Below are 17,763 nucleotides of genomic sequence, written 5' to 3'. Positions count from 1 at the left end.
CTAATGTCTCGAACAGGTCTTTCCGGACCCACTTGCACAGATGAGCTGTTCTGTTGCGCGGGCGGATTCCCATTCTTGACTTCCTCCAGTCCCTTCTTTAATTTGCTGACATCCGTTTAAATCAACTGTGTCTCGACTGCGTTAAATAACGTCCTTCTAAGAAACACGCTTTTCAGTTTGCCACGGTCTGTAGGCTATTCACTTCACTTAAACTTTATACACTATAATAAAACCAACGTCTCTATCGTTGTACCATCCATGTTGTTTCATGAACACTTTTCACCATATAGTTCACACGAATAACGTTATTTTTCGTCACGTTGAATACAGTTTTCTTACACAACGTTCATTCGGGTCTAGGCACACACAGTCACTGTTCTTTACAGTCTTTTGCGGTACATTAAACTGTCCACGAAAACTTTAACGTTTTGTCTACATGACGAAATACACACACAATGTATTCATATGCACATTACAACTCATTGCAATGTACATTAGGTATTGGTAGCGTAATTACCTTCCTGTTGTATTTGCTTGGCCAATTAGACCGTTTCTAGGATTCTTCGGCACTGATCTGGTTTTTAGGATTTCTGAATATGTCTCAGCTGCCGTGATACTTTTTTTCAAATCACTATTTTTAACAGTTCGGTTCACTCAAAACGTGAACGTAACTTAGTTTGGTGACATTTTACATCTATAAAATAGGTAGATAAAACTACCTAGGTACTACCTATTGATCTCTTTAGTGGATTCATGGCTTGTACCGTTATGTGTACTACGCTAATGAACATTTAATAAATTCTTTAGTCTCTTTAAAAAGGTTAGATATACTATTGCATTTGTAATTACATAACTCCAAGAAATTCTATTATGACATCAAGTGCATCAAAATTTTGCTATATACTAGGAAAAAAACTTTAATTTTGACTACACATAAAGCGAAAATTCATTAATGAAGTGAAATACTTATTAAGCCTAAACTTAAATCTTTACATACATACACATTATTTTTAAAATTTATTCAGGTCCTTATATGGTATTAACCCACAGGTTTCTTATTTTCAGAATTCGTTAGCAAATAACTACGTCCTTCTTCGACCATGGGACGGAGGAAGTAGCGTTACAAAATGTGTCTTGTGTGGTATAACCTCTGTTGACCCCTGGTCTCTCAGAGAATACTTCTATATGTTCCGTTAAAGCTGAAGTAACTGTAATTGTTGCTCTGGTGTCAAATATGTGTATTCCTCTACTTTATCTTTTATTAATGGACAGGGCTCAGTGGTACTAACGCCGGCCGAAATAGCCGTGCGGTTATAGGTGCTGCAGTCTGGAACCGCGAGACCGCTACGGTCGCAGGTTCAAATCCAGCCTCGGGCATGGATGTCCTTAGGTTAGTTAGTTTTAATTAGTTGTAAGTTCTAGGCGACTAATGACCTCAGAAATTGAGTCCCATAGTGCTCAGAGCCATTTGAACCATTTTCTGTGGTACCAACATTCTCTCCACCATGATAGTTTTAATCACGCCCCCCAAAAACAGCTGCATATGCAGTATTTTTGGCAGGTTACACTTTACTTTGACATTGTGACAATGTTTGTCATGTACAGTTTTAGTGCACAGCAATTCTAGTTCCACTCTTGCTTCTCAAAAACTCACAACCCAGAATACAGGCAACTCTCAATCCCATTACAACTAGGAACGTGCAATAGAAATCTCCATTTCGCATAAATACGTCCACTTGTACCTGGCTCATAACTACTTGTGCTTGGACACCAATGGCACCCAACGCTTTGCAATTCTGAACTGGCAACACTGGCACTTTATGCAACTGGCACAACTTCTTATAGAAATCATAACTCATCACATTAACTGCCGCTCCGGTATGAGTTATAATACTAATCGGTACACTAAGAAATTTAGCTTGAAGCACAGCCTATATCAACATACTACCTACTTGGTTACATCTCTTATTCTCTGTTAACAGTTCCTCCTTCATTCCAACACCATCGTTATGTCCTAACATATTGACTATGTAATGTTTCTCCTTACTTTTTTGTGAGCTCTTCCCCATCCCACGGCCAACAACGGAGAGTTAATTGCGGCCGTCTTTTGTTTGTCGAATTAGCTGATGTAGGACGATTGTCATTCGTCATATCAACTGTTCTCTCACTTTGATTCTGGGTCCGGCAAGCTGGGTAGTTTTAAGTACCTGCTTGACGGTGTTCTTTCCTGTTATTATTATTATTATTGTCTGAGTATCTTTCGGGGTTATTCTGATTATCCTGTCTTGGATACAGTGGCATTACAAACCTATACTTTCCCTGTGGCCCTGCGTCTCGCATTGGCTGTTGATTGCCCCCTCCTGGACCAGACCTTTCCTCATATCTTCGTTTTCGTCTGTATTGAGGTGAACTGTTTCCCCAAGCCTGTCTACTGTTATTAGCTTTGTCATCATTCGGATAATTGTTAAATGACTGATTTACATTCATAGGTTTACCATTGTGGTTTCGCCAATTAGAACTATTACCATAGTTATTCCAACTATTTTACCAATTTTTTCTTTTCTTCATACTCGTAACCATTTCCGTTTTTCCTTTGCAACTTTAAGTCGTCCTGGATCAAGTCTATTGAATCCAAGAGAGGCAAGAAGTTGTCCAAATCATTCTTGGTACATGAATTAGTTTTTCTCTAATATTGGGTGGAAGTCTGGATTTTAGTAGTCTGATCACAACGCGATTTCATATCGGTTCGTCCCAGTATCGCGTTTTGTTAATACATTTATAGAGATGCTTCCTTAAACTTCCTTGTTTAGGACTGTATGCTTCTGGACTGTATATTTTTTTCTAAGTCTTTCTTGGGTACAAGGTGACCACTATTTGTTCAGAAATGCTTTCTCAAACTGTTCACACGTGTGGCTAGTTTTAGCTGCATGTGTTGCCCATAGAGCAGCATCTCCTACTATGTACGAAACAATAAACTGTATCTTTTGTTTCTGGGCCCATGCACTGGCCAGTATATTTCGAAAACTCTTTATGAATACTACAGGGTGAATGTTTTTCTTATCTGTGGAGAAGGTTTGAAACTAGCGGTGTTTGATTAAACTCTCCTCCATCATTATTGAAAATACGGTAGGCGCAGTTTCCGCACACATCACTGTTTGGGCTACACGTTCCTGCCTCCACACCACAAAAGTGTGTTATAGGTAGCAGCGAACGGCGGATTATCATGTAAAACATGAGAAGCAGGCATATAAGTCCTCCATTCTCATGTTGTTTATCCTTCCCTGTTGTGTCTGATTAGTCGGACCAGTTGAGTAAAAAGCGCGAATAGTACGTTTAACTTCGGTCTGTATTTTCTCGTCTATTTGTTTCTCTTTGTCGTCTATCCATTTTTCTACTTTTTCTACGACCTTTCTAGTGTGTTCCACTAAGAAATTGTTTATTTCTTCTTCATTTTCTATTTCTATGTTTTCTATCCTTTCGGTTATGTTTTGGATATCTCCCTTCATACTAATTTGCTCTATTTGCAGATTTCGTACATCTGTCGTTAGACTGGCTCCCAAATTTGGCAATTCTTCGTATGCTTGTTTTAAGTTGGCTATGTCTGCTTTCATGACTTCTAAACTTTTTTAGTTGCTCACATATTCTGTTTTCGCTCCCTTTTCCCTTTCTTCATTCTGTCTCCACATTTCTAACTGTATTGTTTCCCTCTCCCTTTCTCTTTCTTCCTGCTGTCTCTCTCTTTCCAACTGTATTCTTCCCTCTCTTTTTCCCTTACCGCCTGCTGCTTTAGGAACTGACCTAATTTCATCAAAATAGCAGTTACGGCGTCATAATCCTGCGCGGCGCACGTAACGGGTCGCTTAGTTGCGGGCGCGGCAGTTTCACTCGCAACAGTTGGCAACACACTGCCATCAGCGCTACGCTCTATCTCTGGTGCTGATGTGCAGTTTCTGTTTCATGTTTAGTAATATTGTCTTGCATATTTCTATGCGAGGTAGATCCCATGGAGATTTCCTCTAATTCGTTATCACTAACCTCCCGTTAATTTGCTTCTATATCCATCTCCCTCCTAGTCTTGCTACGTAATCTCATGGAATCTGAACGCGACATTATTTATCACAACTGTCTTCACACGATAATCACCATAAAAACAATAATAATACAATATACAATTTCTACACCAAATCTACAGCAAATATAAATGTTTTTGCTACTCGAATCACTGTTTGCAAAACACTACCACGTGGTACGAACCATGAATACTAGCACACAACACGACACGCGAAGCGAAGAGATATCTTCAGAAGCCCCTACTTTCTTTCTTATTGTCGGATTTATTCTTATTATTCAGATCTGTGGTAGTCTCCATGTCTTCAGTTTTCTCTTTACATCGAGATTAATAATCTTTGGACCCATGAAACAGATTACATACGAAAGCATTAATTTTCTTTTCTTAAAAATATATTATTTACATATACATAAATTTTCTGGAGCATCGAGATACAAGTTGGGCGCCAGTTATCACCTGACTTTATGAAAAGTGAATGAAATAAAATATTCTATTAAATTTGGAATGAAATGTCTTGTTAAAAGTTTCTTTTATGTTGGTTAAAAGCTACGGCTAATTTATCTCAGGGCGCTATCGCCACAAATATCATACGTATTCCACCCTGAAGACATCCGTGTTACCCACGATGGATAAAAAACATCTTTCTTTAATGTTACGCGATAAGCACATTAAACACAATAATTAATTATTTATTTTTCTTTGTGAGGCTTGATGCTCCAGTGTAGCCGCCTATGTGCAATGGAGCGTACACAACTGAAATAATTGTTCTCAATAAAATTGTACCTCTGGCCTAAAATGAAATGGAAAATATTACATTACGCCGTTTTCTATTTATTGACATTAAAACCTTTCAATACTTTCAGAAATAAATCACTATTAAGAAAGTTTTATCATTTTAACACCAATGGCGTCGCTTCAACGAGGCACTTACACAAAACGGCCAGGGCAACATGTAATTGTTACGTCATTAAACAAGGGACAGGGAAGATACTTTCTTGCTAGTAACAAAAACACATGCTGCGTAGGATACTGACATATATATTTAACAAAAGTTGTAATTACACTACATATAGTTAAATTAATTACAGAAAGTGATCTATATGCGAGCTTCAGCTAGGACGTCAGAACCAAGAAGACGAAAGAGAAGCAGAGCACAAAGGAAGAAAAGTTCTTTTCTTATATACTACGAGACAAAGATCACGCTTATTACAATCCTAGGAGCTCAACAGCGGTTTCATAGACGCTGAATATCGATTACTAGATTTTATACTCCTCTTTTCAAGAAGCGATGCTATAGCTAGGAACGCTGCCTGCACTGTACCTACGAGGCATCCGAGTTATTGCAATTATGATAGTTAATGGGTGATTGGAACGCTCTAGTAAAAAGAGAACAGAAAGAAAACGGTTGCAGGAGAATATAGACTTCCGATCATGTAAGGCGGGAGGCACAGATAATTTCCTTCGGAAATACGGTGAAGTGGCCACAAAATGATTATAAAATTTGTTTTTGCAGTTTCTGTGAGTCTGGGGACCGAAAGAAACAAGAGTAGATTAGAAGTGCGATGCCTAGTGAAAGATGCTCAGTATTTTTATATACTTGAATTTAGCATATTTCGTGACAGCACTCATTTTACCGTGAAATGTTTATAAGATGATATCTGACATTTTCGTGTTAGCTTCAGTCGTCTAGTGAAAGTATGATTCCATAATGCTGTTTCGTCGGCTGCGGAAACGTCCTGGTTCAATGCGTTTGCCTCACTTTTGGTGCTTCAAATACCATATCTCCGAATGTGCATCCTTCTTGATGTTTATATAAAAAAGTTGTAGAATAACTCATTTTTGCTGGTCACTTGCAAATTATTATAACGGGGACCTGTACATTGTTCCACCGTCACACACCGAGAGTTCACTGCCGACTGACTACGGTGAAAGGCGACTCCAGCGTCAAAGACATTTCACACAACACACAAGCTTCCACTTGTAACCAGTCTCTTTGATATTCTTCGTCACATTTACTAATATTAATCAATATGCTGTCACTCTCGAACATATAAGCAAATTAGCTTAAACTAAGGCAAATTACAATTCACAAAAAATATTCTGACAAAAATATAAGAAAACATTTACAACCTCCCTCATTAGATTTGGTATCGACAGATCCGATAGAAAATAGCACATCTCCCAGATCCATTACATTAGCAGCAAATCAGCTTAACAGCTCATGCAAACACTGAGGAGATAGTATTCAGATGAATGAAAACACTAACTGAGAATTTGTTAGAAGACAATCACTTTGGATTAGAAAAGGTAAAGTCACTGGAACTGCAGTTCTAACGTCGTATTTAGTAATGGTAGAAGAGAAAAGAAGACACTTCGTAGGATTTGTCAATAGACTGGTTTAGAATTTCTCCCTCTGCTGTTCAATATGTACATCGACCTAGCAATGACGAATGTAAAAGAAATCGCTAAAATTAAAACTACAGTGAATGATAAGAATCATTGACGACATCGTTATCATCAGTGACAATGAGAAAGAATTGCTGAATTTATTGAGTGGAAGAAATAATCTAATGAGCACATACTTAGGGTTGATAGTAAACAAAAGACAGAAACAGTTCCGCAAATTGGACTACCTGTACACTTAACGTCAAAAATGAGACCCAGAAGTAGATAAAATAAAGGAATTATGGTACCTTGCAAGCAAACCACTTGACGGGTACAGAAAATTGCACATAAAACGGGGAGTAGTAAGGTGGAAGAGGTCCTTTCTGGGAATAAAGTCCACTAATATCAAACATTGGCCTTAATCTGAGGACTCAGTTCCTGAAATTGTAGCATAGTATTGTATGGAAGAGAATCACAGACTGTAGAAAAACAGGAAAAGAAGGAAATCGACGAGACTGAAATGCGATACTCCAAAATGATGTCGAAAATTAGGCATATGAAAGAGGTAAAGGCATTCCCCGTGGAATCTGCGAGGAGAGAAATATGTGGAAAACACTGTCTGAAAGAAGGGTCAAAATGATGGTGTATCCGCTAAGATGATAGACTATAGCTTCTGTGGTACCAGAGCGAGGGTAAAGGTGAAAAACTTTAGGGGAAGTGACATTGGAATATATACAGAGCAAATAACAGGGAACCTTGGGTGCAAGTGTTAATGAGAGATGAAGACACAAGAGAGGACACAAGAGAGAATTTCGTGGTGGGCCGTATGAAACCAGTCATCGGACATGAACCAATAAATAATCACAAGATTTCACGTTGTCTAACTTTCCTGGGCAGCCTCAAACAGCGGAGACTCCACGATTTGCTGGCCAGATCTCTGACCCCACTGAAAGCTTGTGGTGACACACCACAACTCGATTCCGATTGTGATTGATGAACTCTGGCTGCATGGACTGATTTACTCGTATCTCATTTCTATTCTGCATCAACTTGCTAGATCCGTTTTTGCTACCACAGGTGGCAGGTCAGCGCATTGAATTTTCACCTTGTACAAACACAAATCACTTCCAAAGTTAATCAGCATTTCTTCCTTTTTGTGACGTGATTAATTTTGTAGTGGTTTTTGGTTTTTGGATCTTTAGATGACAGCGGATGTTGTCACTGTGTGAACGGGACATTCTGGTGCTGCGGTTATTATCCACTTGCTGCCCCTAGAGGTATGCAGCTGGCGACACACCCAACCAGCTAAGCGGCAGCGGAATTATATTAATATGTGGTAAGACTATTGTAACAAGGCGCCGACACAGTACACTGCAGCAACAGGCTGTATGTTCCTCTACCATCTGGCGAAGATACTACTCGGCGCTGGATTGCTATGAATAGTCAAACTGGCTGAGCAGTGGACAGTTATTTAAGAGGTCATTGGCTGCATCGGGTCAGATACCCTGCACTTGGAAGCCACCGCTCCTTGTGGTTTGAGATTTGACGCCTCTGAGCAATGCACGGGATCCTGTGAACGCGGCAGAGATTTGCCTAGTTGCTATCGGTTCCCAGAATGAGACTAGGTACTGGTAGAAGTAAAGCTGTGAAGACGGGGCGTGAGTCGTGCTTGGGTAGCTCAGTTGGTAGAGCACTTGCCCGCGAAAAGCAAGGGTCCCGAGTTCGAGTCTCGGTCCGGCACACAGTTTTAATCTGGCAGGAAGTTTCTTTACTATCGGTTCCGCTAACAGTAGCCTTTCTGCTACAATGCTGCATTTGTCATTAGATGGTATCTAGCTCAGCGCATCGACAGTGCCCTCCTCTTCGCAGCACTCTTGGGTTTCAAGCATGGCCGCTTTCGCTTCACTGGGAACGAAGCCGGCGTGGGTTTACGCCAGGCAATGCCCACCGGACAATGGGCCGCACTTGTGTCTGTCCAGATCGATGTCCCAACAAAGGGAAGTCAATATTACTGCTGCCATGCTCACATTCGACGGACTTTTGACATCATCGTGTCCTTTTTGAACGGTCAAATATGGGTGGACATGCTAAAATACAAGAAAATTTCAGTGAAATGTTGCAGGAAAGACTTATGTAGCTTTTTTCAGACTTCCGTCTCTAGACAACACTGTAATTAAAGTCTAATGTATTTCCTTATTCGACTTTTAAATGCTGGCATTCACTTTTCATGTGCTGCAGTATTTTTCTGAGATTAAAAAAAAATAGCTCCGGATAATAGAGGCTTTTCCAAATGTAAAACTATGTTCTACAGTACGACATGGTCATGTGCTTACAAGCAAAGAAGAGTATTTTATAGAGCTTTTAAAGCGTTGCAATCGAGAGACACTGCTACTACTGCATTTGGTCATGTATGTGTTAGATGATTACCCTGTTACACACGTATAATCAATAAGTGAAATCAATGCAAACAGGAACTTTATCAGAAACAAGTTACAAGTTAAATACTTTATAAATTGAAGCTTTCAGAAACTAACATAAACTTCTAATTTCAAGACAGATTAAATGGTTAAGACACTAACGAATCTATGTTTTCAAATATCCCACGTTCTTCTGTTTCTAGTGCACGACCGATAAAGCATGGCTTTACCATCCACACGTTATATAAGCAGTTTTAAAAATATATAGAAACTTACTTGCAATAAAATACTGTGATTGAAGAAATAACAATATGTTGCAAATAGCGTCTATACTCAATTACAGTAGATACATGTGTAATAATAGAAATATTTACAAATGCTGCACAAAACAAAACCTCATGTCTAGCAAGAAACGAAAACTACAGAAAATGGCAGAAACTGCTTATGACGGTCTCTAGTGTGTTTCATGTGTTTCTAAACTCATTCACTAGACTGAAGAATTGAACAAAAGAAATGATGTGTTCCTAGGTACACCAACCTGTAGGTACGACACCTTCCTATGCCACCTCAGCGGATCGAAGCATTTTGGAGGATTGACAACTGGACCTTGACGTAAATGAATGTACCATAATAATCGAAAGTGAGTGAAAATATTTGTTACTGTTTGATTCCGCTGTTGGGAGACCATCACTACACTGTCACAGTCCTTAATTCTCTGGGACTAATCGACAGAATGACTGAAAATTTAATGATAACTGAAAATTATTCTCAGGAAATCCAAACCAATGACTGAAATTTATTGAAAGAATGAACAAGAATACTATTCCACCGACATAGAAAATTCGCAAAATTATTGTTTGACCAATCAGCAGGTCGGACTGATGGAGATAGTTTTTACGTTTGACAGACGGGAAGCACGTTTCGTCGCAAATTCTCTCAGTAAACGGGAAACAGCCGCTCTTTGCAACGTGGTGCGCCGGCCGAAGTGGCCGTGCGGTTCTGGGCGCTGCAGTCCGGAACCGCGAGACCGCTACGGTCGCAGGTTCGAATCCTGCCTCGGGCATGGATGTGTGTGATGTCCTTAGGTTAATTAAGTTTAACTAGTTATAAGTTCTAGGGGACTAATGACCTAAGCAGTTGAGTCCCATAGTGCTCAGAGCCACTTGAACCATTTTTTTGCAACGTGGTGTACTCAGGGAGCGTACAATTCTAGAAGAGACCTCCTTTTGTCCGACATATTGCAGCATCTCGACCTGGGATGGACTAAAAAGAGTCGCTGGAAATCCCCTACAGAAGTATCTAGCCATGTTTCCTTTACGTCCATAACTGCGAATGTGTTACCTGTGTACGGTTCTGTCCACGAACTGACCTCTCGATTATGTCCAATAAACGTTCGATGGGATTCATTTAAGGCCATCCGGGTGGCCAAACCATTCGCTGGCCTGTCCCGGATGTTCTTCAAACAAAATGCGAACAATTTTGTCCCAGTGACATGGCGCAGTGTCATCCACAAAAATTCCATCGTTGTTTGGGAACTTGAAATGCATGAGTGGCAGCAAACAGCCTCCAAGTAGTAACAGCACCCTGTCCATTTCACGTAAACACTGCTAGTCCACACTAATATGGAGCCACCACCAGTTTGCGCAGTACCTTTATGACAAATTAGGTCCATGGCTTCAGCTCTTACCAAAAGATCATCTGATCAGGCAATGATTTTTCAATCGTCAAACTTCAACAGATATGGTCACGAGGCCAGGACAGGTGCGACAGGCGATATCGTGCTCTTAGCAAAGGCAGACTAGTCAGTCACTTACTACCATATCCCATTAATGTCTGATTTCGCTGCTCTGTCCAAACGGATACGTTCGTCATATGTCTAACATTGATTTCTGTGGTTATTTCACGCCGCGCTGCTTGGATGTTAGCGCTGATAACTCAACGCAAACATTGCTGTTCTCTGTCGGTAAATGATAATCGTTGGCCTCTGCATTGTCGGTGGTGAGAGGTAATGCCAGAAACGTAGTAAACTGGGCACTGTCTTGGTACTGTGGACTTCGGAATATTGAATATTGAATTCAATAAAGATTTCCGAAATCGAATGTCTCATGTGTCTAGCTCCAAAATCCTTTCTGCGTTAAAAGTCTCTTAATTCTCGTCATGTGCCCATAATCGGGTCTGAAAGCTTTTCATATGAATCACCTGAGTACAAATGACAGCTCCGCAAAAGCACTGTTCTGTTACACCTTGTGTGCGCTATACAACCACCGTTTGTATACTGTACGTGAAGACTGCGAGCCATGCTCTCTCCCAACTATGCGTTTTCGTGAATTTCGCTGTCTATCTGTCGCGGTTACGTCGTGGTTCATCTTCTTTCTACGTGTGGCAGCAGTGATGTGTATCAATATTTGCGCCGTGTACCATCTTTGTTTTGGTGCATATAGTTTCCGGTAAGGGGGTATAGAGTCAGTTGGTCGGTTGTTGCGAACGTGGGAAGTTGCCTCCACTCAGTGCAGTCGGCTGGGGCCGCTAGCAGCCCCTGCACAGTGTCGGAGCGTGTTTGGAGCTGTCTAATCGCTACGAGCTTCGTGGTTCACCGACCCAGGACTTCAAAGGTGAGTAGTAGTTTCAACTACCCAAGCCACGTCTATTCATATTGTGGTGGTTCGCTTCGGTGGTTTGCTGTTGGGGAGGTTTTCCGGTGAGCACGACCGAGAGGTTCTACTGCTGAGATTTAGCCACAGTGCGGTGTAATTAACTATTTTGGTCGACTACGATTTGAGTGCACCAGTGGAATTTTGTCTAGTGGGCGTTAGTGTTCTGGTTACCTGTCCTGGGCAGTGACGTAAATTCAGGCAGTGTTCTTTTGAGCGAAGTTAACTGTTACCATGTTTCAAATTCAAGTGTACCAGCGGAAGTTTCTGTCTAGTGACCGACAGTGTTCCGGTTACCTGCCCTGGCCACTAACGTAATGTCATGCAGCGTCCTTTCCTCACCTGTTGTCGCTGTACAACATGGTGTGTAATTTTGACAGCTAATACGTACTCTATTGTGGATTATTACGTTTGTAACATTACCCGTTTGAATTGCCCTGTACTGATTGACGGGAAGCAAGTCACTGTGTCGGTCGGACCTGGCTGCCCCCTGTTTGGGTCCCGACGCATCAAGTGTAGTTTGGCTCACCACCTGTCTCACCTAAGTTACTGAGGGCAGACCGACCTGCCGGGAGGCCTTCTGAGTGCCGCCGATGTTTAATTATCTGTTGTCAGCTATTTTCAATTTTAGAATTATGGTTTTTGGTGGTTATCTTAAAATTTTGAAAAATTAATTTTTAAATTTATATTTGAAGCTTAAACACTGCGGCCTTCTGCATTTAAAGACTATAGTAAAATATTCTTAAGTTTTGAAATTTAATTCTGGTCCTCAGCCATTTGTGTTGCACCTTGCATATGTCGCTTTTTTGGGTTTTAAATAATTTTATTGCTATCTTAATGGAATTTTATTTTCTTTAAGATTTCTTGTTGGCCTTCTGCCTTTAAAGGTCTATGGTAATATATTCTATAATTTTAGAATTTCATTGTGGCCCTCGGCCATTTGTATCGCATCTTGCGTGTGCTGTTTTTGAATTATTTTATTCCTATCTTAATTGGATTTTTATCTTGTTAAGATTCCTTGTTGGAGGACTTCAGCTGTGAAAGAGTTGTATTCGGCAAAGATTCGGTTATGTACTGCTTTGGTTCTAAAGGTTATTAAATTACAATAAATGACAGTTAGAAACAGAAACTGTCGTTGATCCTTTCCCCAACCCTATTACCTGAGCGGCCCAACGGGTTTAGCGGGCGTTCCAGACTGCTATCATTTGACTTTTGTCATCTAAGTGTATATGTCGCGATAAGACAAAGCGGATAGAACTGAGGGGATATCAGCTCAGATGTAAACATACGCATATTCTCACGAAACTTTCGCTGTAGGAAAAGAAAGAGGAATGCGACAGTAGTACATGAAGTATGATCCTCCACAAATGGCACGTTTGGTGTATAGGTGTAGAGAAGTGTTTACCACGATGAAAGGTCTGGTGTCAGACGTAATAGCAACTTCCTGGAACCTAGGAATGGTCTGGCTGGCGCTCTAAGGAAAATAAAGTGTCTGTGGCGGGATTTATCACTCTGCAGGGGCGGGCAGACCGAGCTGATGGCGACGTGGCGAGGCAGCCCAAGGCGCCGTCGCTCTGAATCCATTAGCGGCCGGCGACAAGAGCCCGCACTTGCCGAGGGTCTGCTCCACGGCACGCCACGCCACGGCAGCCTCGCAGTTGGTATCAACGGTGCTTTCGCCGGGCAGCTGATAAGCACGGGCAAACTATAGTACGTAACGCCCATATCACATCACATTTTAATGTTATCACAGTAAAATGAAACTTCTCAACTGACATACTCAACTTGTAAGAAACTGCACATTGTAATCCATTACAATCGCCACTCTTTTCTTGAATCTAAGCCCGATTCCGACTCTTAGATCTGTGCCAAATCAATTCCGGCAGACGGATTCCGCTTTCTGAAGTGTAACCTAAGATGGTTCAGATAGCTCTGAGCACTATGGCACTTAACTTCTGAGGGCATCAGTCCCCTAGAACATAGAACTACTTAAACCTAATTAACCTAAGGACATCACACACATCCATGCCCGAGGCAGGATTCGAACCTGCGACCATAGCGGTCACGCGTTTCCAGACTGTAGCGCGTAGAACCACTCGGCCACCATGGCCGGCTATAACCTAAGACCCTACGCAATTAAGCTGGTTCTGATGTAACGGAAGAGATGATTTTGGAGAGTACATGGACTTGACACTGTCCATCGCTTTCCATATCAAACTGTTTACTTGTATTTCTTTCAGCAGTGAGCCGTGCGTGGCTCGTGTTCGTGCTATATCTCAATTGACCTCTTTTTACTCTACCACCAACTCGTTCTGTTAATTTCAATTGCTGGTGTCACTGAGTGTCACTGAGTGCCTGCCCGTGAGCGGCAGCGGCGGCGCATATCGATATAAGCCCTGGCGTATTATCTTTGCTGTCTGCTATTGCTTCCCGGTTGTTGTACGTTGGGAGTTAGCTCGGATCAGCCAGTGAGTTGGGAGGCGCTAGCCGTGCAGTTCGGATCTTGCAGTTCTTGACTTACGACGCGGCGGAAGTTGAGCAGGGGCGCGCTGCAGTGAGGTCCGTACAGCCATGACTCGCCCGACGGTTGCCGATACATATCACTTGAGTGCGGACCACGTTGGTTGGTCGTCAGTCGGTCGTCTTGTCGGACGACGTGTATGTTGGCCGGAGATCGCTTGTGGGTTGCCTGCGTGTATCGACTCGTGATTCGTCCTTATTGCAGAGTCGCTGGCGTTAGTACTCTCTAGACCTTCGTGCAAGTGTTCGTGAAACTGTGTGTAGCTTGTGATGTCGACTGCTCAGTTACTTTAGTGCTGTCTCTGTGCTGACGTGTGGGCGTCGGTCGGTTGGCGTGGATCAGCTAGGAAATCTCCGCGCGACGCCTGCTGGCGGTCTCTACGCAGTGTCGGAGAGTGTGCGGGAGCTGTTCCTATTGCTACGGGTTTCGTGGCTCACCGACCCAGGACATCAAAGTTGAGTGGTGATTTAATTACCGAAGCCAGACTGTTCACATTGTGCCGTTGGTTTTCATGGTTGGCTGTTGAGGGGTATTCCCGTGAGCCACAGCGGGTGTTCGAGTTGGCGAAAGTTTGGCCACCATCCGGAGGAGTTAACTGTATTTTGGTTATTTGAAGTCCAAATGCACCAGCGGAATTATCTGTATTGTGGCCGTTAACGTTCCAGTTACCTGCCCTGGCCGCTGACGTAAAATTCAGGCAGTGTGTCCTTTCCCCACCGTGTTGTCGCTGTCCAACAAGTGCCTTTCGGGTGTTAGATTTGTTGGGTCTTCAGCCGCTATAAAATTTAATTTCCTTACTTCTTAACTCTTAGACTGTTTGGGCCTTCAGCCTGTGTAAAATATTGTTTTAAGGCTATGGGCCTTCTGCCTGCTACAAATTATTTCTGTTGTTTTAAGTACTCAGCCTTCAGCAGTTTTTAAATTAAAGTTTTTGTCTTTCAGATATCAGACTGTTTGGGGCCTTCTGCCTAATTGAAGATAAGACCTTCCGCCTTGTGTTTTTCTTCAAATTAATTTTACCTGTAGTCCTAAATCATGGGCTTTCAGCCATCTTTAAATTTGTTTGCTTTTCAAATGTTACATTTGTTGGGCCTTCAGCCAAGTTATAGAACTTACTTACGTGAGGCATTCTGCCTTCTAAATATTCTGTTTTGAGTCTGAATTTCAAGTTAATGGTTTTCAGCCGCTTTTAAATTTAAGTTGTTGTGCCCTTAAGAAAAGATAGTGTGGCCTATTCAGCCGATAACTAAGTTCAAAAGTTTTGCTGTATTGCTGGGACAACTAAATAAAGTTATATGTGTTTGAGTGTAACTGATAGTCCCATTCCACAATTCCAACTTGCGGACTTAAGCAGGGCGTTTCAAGCAGCTTTCTTTGATTGTGATAGAATGTTTAATTTCGGTTTCGGAAGTCACCGGCAGCTTTCCTAACAAGTATTGCAAGACAGAACCACCTCGTTCTGGGAGTAGCATATTTTTCGGGGGATAGCTTACGTAAACTGAATCTGCGAAACTTTCAGAGCACTTTTTTTTAGGAAAACAACTGATTCTATTGAAATAAATGGTCAAAATACACAGATTTTGATAGGCAATCTTATTAAAAGACAATATTTTACTTATTATGAATTAAATAAGGCATAGATAAATGTACGTCAGCCACTTACGTTAAACTTCGCCTAAACAAAAGTCAATTTCAGTATCGTATTCCGTGATAAAATGGAACCTTTTGATGCACATTACAATAACGTTTTGACAGATACTTACGTCGAGCATTCAGTAAGTAATGCAACACACTTTTATGACACAGACGTCGTGATATATTCCTGCGTCAACCCCTATAGTTTCATGAATTTCCGGTAACTGGCTGCACAATGCGTAGCTTTGGAAACTTGGGCTCCAAGCAGAGAGCTGTCTTTGAGCTTCTTTTGGAGAAAAACGAGAGCATCGTATATATTCATGGGCGCTTGAAGAACGTGTACGGAGACTTGGGAGTAAACAAAAACACGACGAGTCGTTGGGTGAGGCGTCTATAGCAAAATGGTTGGAATGGCTCTGAGCGCTATGGGACTTAACATCTGTGGTCATCAGTCCCCTAGAACTTGGAACGACTTAAACCTAACTAACCTAAGGACATCACACATATCCATGCCCGAGTCAGGATTCGAACCTGCGACCTTAGCGGTCACGCGGTTCCAGACTGAAGCGGCTAGAAACGCACGCCCACACCAGCCGGAGTCTATAGCAATGCAACAATGTCGTGCAAACATGGCCGATCTCCCACGTGCCGTTCGGCCACACAGAGCTGTGACTGCTGCCATGCAGGAACGTGCGGACACTGTCATTCGAGCCGGCCAGTGTGGCCGACAGGTACTGGCGGCCTGAGTCTGGACCCCGCTACCGCTATGGTTGCAGGTTCGAATCCTGCCTTGGGCATGGATGTATGTGATGTCCTTAGGTTAGTTAGGTTTAAGTTCTGATGTCAGAACCGCGCTGTCTAATGTTGAAATCATGCGCTTTCCCTATGAGTTACCGAAACACCTCAACTCAGAATCGGCGCGGAAACGTCGCAGCGAGTGGCCTGAAGTACGTCAACGAAAGCACCCCCATCTCTGGAGCACTGATTCCCACTCATTTCGCGGTCAATAGCTAAAGTTCGCAGTTTCATTATCAACAGTAATCATTCCATACAACCTTTTACAGTGCTGACACCCCCAGGCGTTTCAGATCTTCTCTAAGAACAGGCTATATCGGCAGGGAACGTCATCGCACCGGTCTTCCTGTTGCTCGTCGCACTGCAAACTGTCGTTTTCAACTGTGAAATGAGTAGGAACCAACCCCACAGGGAATGAAGCAGTTTCATTCACAACGCTGCGATCTTTTCGTGCCGATTCTGAGCGGAAATTTGTCTAAAATGTTTTCTTCGGCCACTCATGAGAGAACTGCGTGATTTCAACACTGGACGTCGAAGTTCTGACATCCATCGCAGAGGCATCAAAGGACGTGGTTAAATGTAGGTGAGACGGGTTCAGTCTTAGGAGACATCAAAGGAAGTTGGGATGTGTGGCTAAGACGGAAAGTGACGATCTTCCAATCTCGTGACACTTCAAAGGCGGCGTTGGATATAATTACAGTGAAATTTGGTGTCAATGTGACGTCATTTTCCACCTTTCACGTCACATGAACGTGACGATGCCTTTTCGTCGCAAGTGTCGACTTCTTGCTTTCTGAAGCGCTCTCGAGACGGAGGATGACGTCAGAGGTCACGCTTTTGCTGCATAATAGAGGAAGGTTTTAGGCACCTTTCAGGCAAATTTCTGGATCGCAATGGGAGACAACTATGTGGTTTTGAAAAAGTGATTCTTCAAATTTGTTGCGCTGTGTAGCTCATCACTTGCACGTGGTGACGCTAGAAAAAAAATTAAGCAACATAATAATAATCAGTATTATTTCTTATTAGAGTCGTTATCAAATGTTAGTTTAGTACTATCTGATCAGTCTGACGCACAGAACTTGATGTTCTAAAGCTAATACAATGATACCAATGTAACGTTATCGTATATTGGCAGTCTATGAGTGGCTCTGAGCACTATGCGACTTAACTTCTAAGGTCATCAGTCGCCTAGAACTTAGACCTAATTAAACCTAACTAACCTAAGGACAACACACACATCCATGCCCGAGGCAGGATTCGAATCTGCGACCGTAGCGATCACGCGGTTCC

The 17,763-nt window shown here is 42.1% G+C and overlaps 1 non-coding gene across 1 annotated transcript; it reads left to right on the top strand.

The window, feature by feature from the left end:
* Nucleotides 1–8,120: 8,120 nt before the first annotated feature.
* Trnar-gcg lies at nucleotides 8,121–8,195 on the top strand. The gene has a single exon. It is a non-coding gene; the product is annotated as a tRNA-Arg (tRNA).
* The last annotated feature ends 9,568 nt before the right edge of the window (nucleotides 8,196–17,763 follow it).

The sequence above is a fragment of the Schistocerca piceifrons genome, chromosome 6 (assembly GCF_021461385.2).
Source record: "Schistocerca piceifrons isolate TAMUIC-IGC-003096 chromosome 6, iqSchPice1.1, whole genome shotgun sequence".
Lineage (NCBI taxonomy): Eukaryota > Metazoa > Arthropoda > Insecta > Orthoptera > Acrididae > Schistocerca > Schistocerca piceifrons.
The sequence above is the reverse complement of the archived record's forward strand: the minus strand, read 5'-3'. Positions and strand labels throughout refer to the sequence as shown.